The sequence below is a fragment of the Rhinoderma darwinii genome, chromosome 12 (genome assembly GCF_050947455.1).
Source record: "Rhinoderma darwinii isolate aRhiDar2 chromosome 12, aRhiDar2.hap1, whole genome shotgun sequence".
Lineage (NCBI taxonomy): Eukaryota > Metazoa > Chordata > Amphibia > Anura > Rhinodermatidae > Rhinoderma > Rhinoderma darwinii.
In genome coordinates, this window is record NC_134698.1 from 58,505,481 (window position 1) to 58,517,922 (window position 12,442).

Below are 12,442 nucleotides of genomic sequence, written 5' to 3' on the forward strand. Positions count from 1 at the left end.
AATGTCACACGTGTTATACAAGCGGGTGTAGTTCTGCATAACTTCTGCCGCATTAATGATGCTAACTTTGATGCAGAATATATCCTAGCACATGCAGGCACCACTGACAATGTCCCGGTGAATCCTCTAGGCCGATCTGTCTCTTCCGGCCTTCGAGTGCGTGATACTTTTGCCGCATATTTTGAGTGCCCATCTGGACCAGCACCGTGGGGGGCTGATGACCTTTGAAGGGGTGAATGTTCTTTTGAGGCTTCACTACCCACGTGAGATGTGGCCATTTTTTTTTTTTGGTTTATTTTGGGGTTTGGGGTAGGGACTCGCAAAACATGAGGACCCTTGACGTGGGTTGCGAGCTTATATCTCTCGGGGTTTGAGCAGGACTTTACACAGTTGCCGACTTACTTTCCCCATATATCCTGTTGTGCGGACTCCAGTTAGGGAAGTCCAATTGCAAGTGTACTTATTTTGCTTCGGGGCCCATGGCAGGACCTAAACTTTGCAATCCCTTTCAAGCCATGTCAAACCCCGAGAGATTAACTAAAACCTCATATCACATGGGCATGCATTGGTCCAAAAGGCCAGAAGTGTGTGAGAGTGTAGGCAAAGGAAATGTGTGGCAAACCTTGTGTTGTGTGGTATAAATGATTAATAAAACGAAATCAAACCATTAACCATGAATATTTTTATTTTCGGATTAGGACCTAACCCAAATTTTGGGCACAAAAACTTAGACACCAACATGGTGTAACGAAATACAAAATAAAAACATGATCCCACAACAAACGTGGCCAGGCCTGCACCACACACAACAGTGCCGTCCAAATATATTGGCACCAACACACTCAGAGGTGTTGGTATAGTTGTCCTGGGGAGGCATATGCCTGCATTTCAGCACCACTATGCTGGACCTGGAGCTGGGTAGGTTGTTCCTCGCCAGCATAGTGGTGCTGATGTGGTGGGTGGAATGTGGGCCCTGCGAAGTGGGGAGCCATAGGGCGCATGTATGGATGCGGCCGGCCCATCTGGGGAACAGGGTGGAATTGGCCAGCCACCTGGGGCGTGGATGGCGGCATGTATGCATTTCGCCATTGCTCTATCGCCGCGAAACACATATGGGGATTGTGGGGCGGTCTGCAAGCGTCGATCAAAGTGACGATCGACGCCTGCAGACGGCCCATACGGTCCATGGGCACCAGGCGGAGGAGGGGGACAATGCTGCGGCCGAAGGCATCATTCCCGTCCTCTTCTGCCGCTCGCCTCAGATAGTCGAGTACCCGAGTATCGACCTGGGCTGCTGTGGAGGGCTGTGGTGCACGAACACGCCGACTGCGGGCTCGCACGGGGCGCTCCTGGGCTGGAGAGGCGACCGGCCGTGCAGACTGCCCTGGTGCGGGCTCCTGGGGTGTCGGCTCGGGGCTGGGCGGCAGGACATTGGGAGCAGGAGGTTCTCCCATAGCCTCCCCCACGTCAGTCTCCTCTGCTGTGTCCTCCAAATTGTCGGTGGTTCTACAAGGAGAAAAAAACTTATGAATCCAATATCTAACATTGGCGACAACAACACGTTGGCAAACAGGACATTGGCACACACACATTAGACTCATGCAACGGCATTAACTCTTACGTGCGCATATCCATGATGTCCTTCAAGAACATGAGCTGCTTGGTGTATATGTAGGGCCGTTTGCGAGATGACCCATCTCCGCTGCGTCCCTTGTCACCCATCTCTCGCCTAAATTGATCACGGCAGCTCCGCCACCGTGTCTTGATATCTTGGACTGTAGGATATAACAAAAACATAACACACCATCAGAACTATAACCTCTCACTTCTAAATGAAGGGCCCTGCAGTGGCAATGACGTGGGACACGGGGAAGCACCTGCTCCACCTAAGTTTTTCGTACTAATGAGCGGAATACACATACAGGGCCCCAGGTTTACAATAGGCATGACAGGCATTTACAGAAAATGCGTGGTACTCACCCAACCGAGTGCGGTCCCGGGTTCTGGCAGTCTCCCACTCTTGCTCAAACATGTTTTTTGCCACCAACTCCCATGCGTCCTCTTTTACCGTCCTATTGTGGTACTCCTCACATCTGGTGTCCCATATAGCACGATGGTCCTGGACAAACAGGATGAGGCGCTCCACATCCACCCCGCGCGGCATGGCTGTAGAATGGCTCCAAGAATTCTTGACTGAAGTCTCCAGGCACTGGCTAGACTTGCCCCCTCGCACTGGAAAGGCAGGCACTTCCTGGTTTGGGTTTGCTTTGTCTAGCTTTATAGATTGTTTGGTATGGACATAACAGCTCTTGCGTGATTTTCGCGCATGCAACGCATGAGCGTCCGTGTGTCATGCGTTGTTTTCACGCACCCATTGACTTCAATGGGTGCGTGTTGCGTGAAAAACGCATGATTATAGAACATGTCGTGAGTTTTACGCAACGCACTCACGCTGCGCAAAATTCACGCATCGTCTAAACTGCCCCATAGACTAATATAGGTGCGTACGACACGCGTGAAAAACACGCGCGTCGCACGCGCGTATAATACGCTCGTGTAAATGAGGCCTAACACCATTATTTTACAGATTATACTGTCTGCCTGCTCTCCAGAGCCTTCGGTTTCTATATCCTGCACTGATGATTACAAACAAGCCAGAAACAGCTGTATGCAAGTTGGATAAAGCATCTCTGTCGCTTACACCAGCAGGTCTGGACACACCGGCACCAGAAAGAAGAGAGACATGATTTGCATGGCACCACACGCAATCCTAAAATGTGGATTAAGCTCTTGTTTTAGGATGTTATAGAAGTGGTGACATCCACATACCTTGCACAGTCTTTCAATGGAGGGCTTTTTGTTTCCCCTCATTCCATCATCATATGTGCAGGGGGCAGAGCGTCATCATTATACAAGGTGCTATGTTTTGGCTGCTTTTTTCCCCCAGCAGATAACTGTTCTTTTTCTTTAGAAATATTTAGGAACATCGACTCTGCCAACAGCACGCCCGTGGAGTCCTCGCAAAATCAAGGTAATTTATTGTGTTTATTTTCTGCAGCACCACCTCAGTAGAGAGGTCAGGAGAGGCACGGCTGCCAGAGGCTTGATAAGGAGCTGGTCAGCAAGATCCCTCAGATGTCTGCAATTGATTAAAAAAAAATCCCCAAAATACCTGAACGTGAGTGTTTTATTCTTCCGTCTAATACAGATTTATTTTTATTCTGGAAAGTTAAATTTTTCTCCAAGGCACATTCGGCATCATTTTGTGGAACACAAATTGAAAATGTCAAGAAAAAAAACAAAACAATTTACATTTTATCTACTTCTGTATACTTTAAAGATTTGGTGCCACTCATAGACTGGTGACAGAGCCTCTTTAAAAGTGCCCTATCTCCTACATAATCTGATAGGTGCCGTAATGTAGATAAGAGTTTGCTTTTTTAAAAAGTTTATTTTTTAATCGCGTTATGATGATTTTTTATTTTATGCTAATTTGTTCTAAATGCTACTTTTGACCAAGTGGGCGTTGTAAAGAGAAGTGTATAACGCTGACCAATCACCATCATACACTTCTCTCCATTCATGTCCAGCTGTACTCACAGCACATGTCCACGCTGCGCTGTCACTTAGGCTTTGTTCACATCTGCGTTGGGGTCTCGTTCTGACTTTCCGTCGGAACGGAACCCTGAACAGACACGAACTGACATGAACGGAACCCAGAGGTTTCCGTCTCCATCACCATTGTTTTCAATGGTGACGGATTTCCACCATGGGCACCAGATCCGTCACCATTGAAAACAACCTCTGGCTTTCGTCTGTGTCTGTTCGGGGTCCCGTTCTGACGGAAAGCTCAGACGGAACGTCAGAACGGGAACCCAATGCAATTGTGAACGAGGCCTAACTCCGACAGTAACTTTACCGGGGTGTCGGGAGAATGAAAAGACATCGCCTCCTGACTGTCCCCCTCAATTGGTCAAAAGGAAATAAAACACCCAGTTGGGCATTTAGAACATATTAATATAAAACAAAAAATCATCATAACTTGATCAAAAAACACTAAAAAAAAAACAAACAACTTATCTACATTACAGTGCCTTTCAGATTAGGTAGGAGATAGGGCACTTATAAACTGGTGACAGAGCCTCAAGACCAATTAAAGGGGTTGCCTGATTTAAAAAACACAATTATATAATACGAGGGGGCGGGTGGGGGTACCAGAGACCACTACAAATTTCTCTCTCTCTCTGCAACAGAACCTCCATGTATTTTATGGACCGCACATAAATATTTCAATGGGCACCATGTAATCCTTCATTTCCCCTGTAATGACTGTCGTTTTTTGTAGATTCTGTTCAATGTTTTATTAGATATCAAAATTACGGAGCTATCGTCCCCTAGAAGCAAAGCTTAAAATATATATGGGGCAGAACGGATCACCTTGCAGCAGCACACGGAGCTGTGGGGGCATAAGAACGAATTTTAATAAAAATGTATTGAGCGGCTTCTTTTTCATATTTGTTTCGGAGACTACCAAAATTACTGCCATTACAGGTCACATAAATCAAGTGTTCTACTAAACTTGTAATAATCCTGGCTTCTAGACCTGTTACTGCAGCATCAGTCTAGCGTCACCTAGTGGTGAATTTAAGGAAAGGTCATAAGTATAAAATCACAATTATCATAAATTATTATTAACAACAACGATGAGGATGATGCTTACAAAGCATCTAGGGTACTGAAGCAGTACAAATTGTAATACAGAAAAATTCATTTAATCTGGTTTGGTAGGAGCCCCCATTATCAAATATTCAGGATAACTGGCCAGTCATAAACAAGTATATGAAACGAAATTAAAAAGCATTAAAAAAAAACCTTCGCTGCTTACTCTTCTGCTCCTAGGCTTGTCATTTTAGATTATCGGATTATCAATGCCTTATTATTAATCCATTCTTCTAAGATTGGCATTGTACATTAACCCCGCATCGCATTGTCACGTGCAAGTGTTAAAAAGGGAAGGGATTGTATAGTTAGTGCCGGACAGGCATAGAGTTTTTTGTTTTTTTTTGTGGTACTACTGGCCTCAGCCAGTTTTATTTACAGGTTGTACATGAAATAAAAAGAAAACAAATAAAAGAAAACTCTATGCCTGTCCGGCACTAACTATACAGTCAGGTATCCTAACTAACACAGTGCAGGCCTAATGTCTGGCACCATAAACCATACAACCTGTTATGAATGCACCTATGACTCAAAACAAAATGACATTATGCAGATACTGAATAGGTATTGGCGTATTCTCAGTTCTGATATAGATTTAGTAGACCAGATCACACAGAGGCCATCTGTTACGTATCGGAGAGGGAAAAATATAAGGGACAGAGTCATGCACAGCTGTTTCGACCCCATTTCACCTAGGGGCACATGGCTGGATAGACAAACACCAGGCACTTTCAGATGTGGTAGTTGTAAAGCCTGTGATTTCATTCTTAAAGGGAATAGTTTTACCAGTGTTGTCACACAAAAAAAATACAATATTCGGGATTATGTCAATTGTAAGACAGCAGGAGTAGTTTATCTAATCACATGCCCATGCCCCCTAAACTATGTGGGTAAAACAGCACGACAATTTCGTCGTCGTATTAGGGAGCATGTTGGAGATATTATCCATGGTAGGGACACTCCAATATCCAAGCACGTGCATGCTAAACACCAAGGCCAGGCAGCAGTGTTAAAATTTCAAGCAATTGAACTCGTCAGACCCCCCAAAAGAGGAGGGGACTGGGACAACCTGATTTTACGGAAGGAAGCGCAATGGATCCATAGACTGGAATGTATACAACCAGCAGGTTTAAATGAGCAGACTAATTATACATGTTTTATCTAAATGTGTGATACCATCCCCCTATAGGTGGTTTACCTTGGGGTGGGTGAGTGTTTATCTGCATTTTTTGCATTACCTATTTGAGATGGCTACACTGATTAGCCAACACATAAAGAGATCGTGTTGTCAGTTTTTCTAAGGAATAGAGATTTCAGCAACTTCGTCCACCTCATATGTGATTATTTACTCTTGAGTTGCTTTGTGAGGTTGCCCACTTGCGGTGTTATACTGTCCCGCAAGATATACTTATAACATATCATCGTTTAGCGCTTACCTCCTCGTGTTTGGCAGTCCGGGCGATACGTCCTTGGCTTCCACTGCGCCTGCGCGTTCGGCATGATGCGGCCGATGATGACCTTTGGCTGTCAGCTGACGGCGGGGGGTCACATGGGCAGGTGTCACGAATCGAGAGGGTGTTGTGATTGGTCAATTCATGTGTTGCCGCCGAATACGATGGGTGGAGTTTAGCGTTTATAGTAACCTAGCGCCTGCAATGAAGTATGCCGTTGACATCGATACGTGCATCTTCCCGTGACGCACAGCGGAATATCCGCTGCTGAATACTAATATCGCTGGTGATGAGGCCAGAGTTACCAAGATACGGACCCCTGAGGATGAGTATCTGAAACGCGTAGGGTCGTTTAATGTTTATGGAATGTGTGCATTGGGGACAACTATATTGTGTTACACCCAGCGTTAGGAGATCCGATTTTGTCGGACACCTATGCTTCAATTTGGGTTTGTACTACGGTTGTGCCCTGGGTATATGCTGATTCCTACAAATATCATTTAAACACAGAGATATAGGTATCATAATAACTCAGTGTTTTTTTGTTTAATACATTTTTTATTTTCACGGTGGGGCTTATGTCACAGTGGTGTGTTACCCCTGTTTTTAAACTAGTTACTATTAAAGATATCTTTTTACTCAGTTGTCATTTCAGTGAACCTTATAATTAAATTTCTTTATATTGTGGGAGCACAATTAGATGTCTATCTAAACTATACAGTGAAATTACTACTGGCCTCAGCCAGTTTTATTTACAGGTTGTACATGAAATAAAAAGAAAACAAATAAAAGAAAACTCTATGCCTGTCCGGCACTAACTATACAGTCAGGTATCCTAACTAACACAGTGCAGGCCTAATGTCTGGCACCATAAACCATACAACCTGTTATGAATGCAGTCGGTTTTCTCTCACAAGGCTGAGAGAGAGTGTGACTGAACTGCAGCCTTTTTAAAGGGCTATCACACCTGACCCCTGATTAATAGCTAGACAGCCCAAGACCAGGACTGTGTGGATGGAGTGGGGACCCACCCATCTCTCCCCACTCCAACAACCAGGCTCTTTTCCAGGTTTTAGATAAAACCTATTGCAGAGGGAAAACCACATTATCTGCTGAATTTATTCCCTGGTTGTTTTCAGATAGCAGAAGACAGAAATCTTGGGGAAATATAGACCCCATCCACAACCTCTCCACATGGTCTGTCACTATATATATATATATATATACACATACATACATATACATACACACACACATACACACACACACCAACACTTGGTACCGCAGTAATCGTATTGACCCGTAGAATAAAGCGAACATGTTGTTTTTACCACATGATGAAAACTGTAAAACACGAAACGCAAAAAACAATGGTGGAATTGCATTTTGTTTTTTTGCCCATTTCACCCCACAATTTTCTTGTTTTCAGCTTCCCAGTACATTATAAAATAAATTAAATGGTGCCATGAAAAATACAACTCGTCCCGCAAAAAAACAAGCCCTCATATAGCTATGTCAACGGAAAAAAATAAAAGTTATGGCTTTTGGAGAGGAAAAACCTAAAATTAAAAACAAAAAACTGGGTCAGTCATTAACCCCTTAGTGACCAGCCCATTTTAGGCCCTAATGACCAAGCTATTTTATTCGTTTTTCTATAGTCGCATTCAAAGAGCTATAACTTTTTTATTTTTTCGTCTACATAGCTGTATGAGGACTTGTTTTTTGCGGGATTAGTTGTGCTTTTTAATAGCACCATTTTTGGGTACATATAATTTTTATATTAACCTTTTTGGGGGGGGGATTATAAAAAAAAAAATGAAATTCCGCCATTGTTCTATGCGTTTTTAAATTGACGCCGTTCACTATGCGACGTAAATAACATGTTACCTTTATTCTATGGGTCGGTACGATTACGGCGATACCACATATGTAGAGGTTTTTTTATGTTTTACGACTTTTGCACAATAAAAACACTTTTGAACTAAACTTATTTGTTTTTGCATCATCGCTTTCCAAGAGCCGTAACTTTTTTATTTTTCCATCAATTTAGTGATTTTTTGGGCTTGTTTTCTGCGGGACAAGACGTCATTTTGAATGGTACTGTTTTGGGGTACATGGGACTTATTGATTCATTTTTATTATGACTTTTTTGGGGGGCAATGGAAAAAGATTGCAATTTCGCCATAGTTTTTTGCGTTTTTTTTTTTACGGTGTTCACTTTGCGGTTTAAATTACATATTAACTTTATTAATGGAGTCATTACGGTCGCGGCGATACCACATATGTGTACTTTTTTTTTTTTTTTACACTTTTACTAAATAAAACCACTTTTTATGGGAAAAAAATGGATTTATTTTTTTACTGTACTTTTTATTAATAATCTTTATTTCACTTTGATGACTGATTTTATTAGTCCCACTAGGGGACTTTACTGTGCGATCTTCAGATCGCTGCTATAATGCTCTGGTATACTTCGTATACCAGAGCATTATTACCTGTCAGTGTAAATCTGACAGGCAATCTGTTAGGACGTGCCTCCGGCGCGTCCTAACAGGAATATGTCCAGGGCAGACCTGGGGGCTTTTATCAAGCCCCCGGCTGCCATGACACCCCATCGGATTTCATTCGCGGGCCGCCGATGGGTGATAGAGGGAGCTCACTCCCTCTGTAAACAAAGTTAAATGCCGCGGTCGCTATTGACGGCGGCATTTAACGGGTTAAACGGCCGCGATCGAAGTAAACTTCGATCGCGGGCGTTGGAGCAGGAGCTCAGCTGTCATCAGACAGCAGAGCCCCGGCTCCTGCCTGCACGGGAGACCCGTGCAGGACTTAGACTAGGCTGACGTGAAAAGGCGTCAGCCTAGCTTAAAGCCCATTAGTGACCGACGTAAAAAGGCGTATTAGTGGTCACTAAGGGGTTGAGGATACCTCGGCTTTCTGTGTTTCTTTAGGGTACGAACAGACACAGAGTATTCAGGGCAGATACACTGCGTCAAGTTGCGCAGCGTATCCGTCCTGAATACTGCAGGGAATGCCGTCCGAAATCCGGCACCACACACTGGTGCGTTTTTTCTGGCGTAAATTATCGCGCACACTTACCCCCTCCCGCCTTCGATATCCGCTCTGGCCTCCCTGGAGGACGTTGCAGGCCCATGTGACACTGCAGCCTATGATTGGCTGCAGCGGTCACGTGGCCTGCAACCTCATCCAGGGAGGCCGCACTGGAGTAGAAGCAGGGAACTCTGGGTAAGTATAACTTTATTTATTTTTTTCTTACTTGCGATCTTTGCAGCGGAATCGCTGTGATTCCGCTGCAAATGTCGCAACACACACTTTGCTGTGGTTTTAAGCACCCCATTGAATTCAATTGGAAAACCCACAACAGAAGAGCTGCGATTACGCAGCATTAATGGACATGCAGTGGTTGAAGAAACCGCACGTCAATTTACGTATGTGCATTCCTTTCGGCGACTTTTTTCCGCAGTGTGGGGACGAGAGTTGATGAAAGCTCACCCACACTGCTGCTACTGTAAAACGATGCAGATTTTCGGCAATGATTCCGTTGCGGAAAATCCGCAGTGTTTACGCTGTGTCTGTTCGTACCCTTAAGGTGGTCATCTACCTAACTACAACTCCCAGCGTGGCTTACTGTTAGCTCATTCTGGGAGTTGTAGTTTTGCAATAGTTGGAGAGCCACAGGTTGGCGATCATTGGTCAAGTAGATGACAATTTTAACACATAAGAGACCTGCTTAAATAGCAATTCCCTATTATAACATCAGTACAAACCAATATTAAGGGGCTGGAGGGACTTGACCTGCAAATGTCTGCAAATTACAGATTGTGGTAGCAGTCTACAATCTGTGAGTGGGGTGCAGAATATAGTGTGCGGTGAGGGAATCATTCAGAACTTGAAACTCCCCAAAAAGAATATCCACCTTTAACACAACAACATTTTAGGTCCAAAATGTGCAGCCTATTGTTTAAGGGCATGACCACACATGGCGGAATTCCTCCGCAACTGTCCGCATCAATGCCGCACAGAATCTGCGTTGCAGATTCTGCAGCGGATCTGCACAAAATGTGCAGAAAATTGATGCGGACTAGCTGCTGCGGACTGCAGGAAAAGTGCTTCTCTTCTCCCTATTCAGTGCAGGATAGAGAGAAGGGACAGCACTTTCCCTAGTGAAAGTCAAAGAAATTCATACTTACCGCCCGTTGTCTTGGTGACGCGTCCCTCTTTCGGCATCCGGCCCGACCTCCCTGGATGACGCTCCAGTCCATGTGACCGCTGCAGCCTGTGCTTGGCCTGTGATTGGCTGCAGCCGTCACTTACACTGAAACGTCATCCTGGGAGGCCGGACTGGAGACAGACGCAGGGAGTTCTCGGTAAGTATGAACTTATATTTTTTTTTACAGATACATGTATATTGAGATCGGTAGTCACTGTCCCGGGTTCAGAAACAGTTACTGCCGATCGCGTAACTCTTTCAGCACCCTGGACAGTGACTATTTACAGACGTCTCCTAGCAATGCTCCCGTCATTACGGGAGCCCCATTGACTTCCTCAGTCTGGCTGTAGACCTAGAAATACATAGGTCCAGCCAGAATGAAGAAATGTCATGGTAGTAAAAACAATACGCTCCGCAGCACACATAAGATCTGCGGACTTCATTGCGGAATTTTGACTCTCCATTGAAGTCAATGGAGAAATTCCGCCATGAGTCCGCAACCAGTCCGCCACTGCTCCGCAACAGACAGAGCATGCTGCGGACACCAAATTCCGCTCCGCAGCCTATGCTCCGCAGCGGAATTGTACGCATCGTGTAAACGAACACTGCTAAATTAAAGTGAAAGTCAATGGAGAAACGGCTCCGCTGCGGATTAACGCTGCGGAGTGTCCGCAGCGGAATTTAAGTGAAATTCCGCCATGTGTGAACCCGCCCTAATGCATCTTTATTGCGATCAAAGCTCAGTTTTCCGACTTTACACCTTCAGAATTGGACACGGAATTCTGAGACGATGCCGCTACAAATCCGAGGACAAGCCGCATTCAATGTATGTAAAAAGGCGGTTTTGTAACCCTGTTCACATGCAGTGAGCAAATCGGAAAATGGCATTTATAAAATTCCATAATGTATCCGTATAGGCTCACCTAAATGTTGGTCGCAGCATCTCAATCAGATTTGTGGTTGTAGACCTGCAACAGCAAAAAAGTAGTAAAGCCACTAAAGTTTTACACCCAGGACCTTGGCTGCAATAAAAAAAATAACTCAACAACAACAGGACACGCGAGGGAGTGTTTAACCATTTTATTTATGGTCTGTGCGCTCTAATACTCAGACCAGGCCTAGGGCAGCTCATCATATATAAGAACATTTCCAGTTGCACCAAGCCGGCTTGGTAATCTTCATTTTAATATTAACATACAAACCAAAATAAAAAAAAATGAATCCCATTAACTTCTGGCTCCAATTTAAATACTTTGACATACAATAATTTAATTTAAAAAAAAAAAAAAAAAAAAAAAAAAAAAAGCATTTTTCCAAATAAAAAACAGGTACACTCACAGTAAATGGGGGGGGGGGGGGGAGGACAGCAAACCAGTAAAAAAACAAAAACATAACAGTAGGATTTGCACAATCTTAACCCCTTCCCCGCTGAAGAGGTTCCGGGTGCATTCAGTCTGTGGTTTAGAAGCAGTAAATATTGTCAAATTGGCCAATATACAAGGAAGGCCCAAGCGACAGAAAATGTGTTTCAAAGGCAGGCCGTCAACCTTATAACCTTAGTTTTTGTCGTTCTAAAATAGCATTATAACAATTAGTGACATTTTGTAGCTAGCCAGCGTGCAAACTTTAAAATGATTAACGAATAAACATTATACATTCTGGAGAAGTCAAATAAAGAAAAAAACAAAACCAAAAAAACCAGACCCATACAGTGCATACCGCCCAACCCCACGCCCAAATAAATCCAGGATATGTTTGGTCAAAGCTATAAATTCTGCATATAAAAAATTTGGGGCATCGAATAAAGCAGGGAATTCAGCTGGTGACTATGGGATCAGTTTTTCACAGGATCAGTCCCACAAGCCCCTATACAGCATATAAGTGACCCACTTGGGCAGAACGTCAAAACATTGTATGATAACCTAATACGGAAAATGTGTGGACACATTTGGCTTTAGTCATTGACGCGCTTCCTCCTCATGTCTCTGTAGATTACATATAGATAAGATACATTGCTTTTTTAAGAATCTGCTACAAAAGG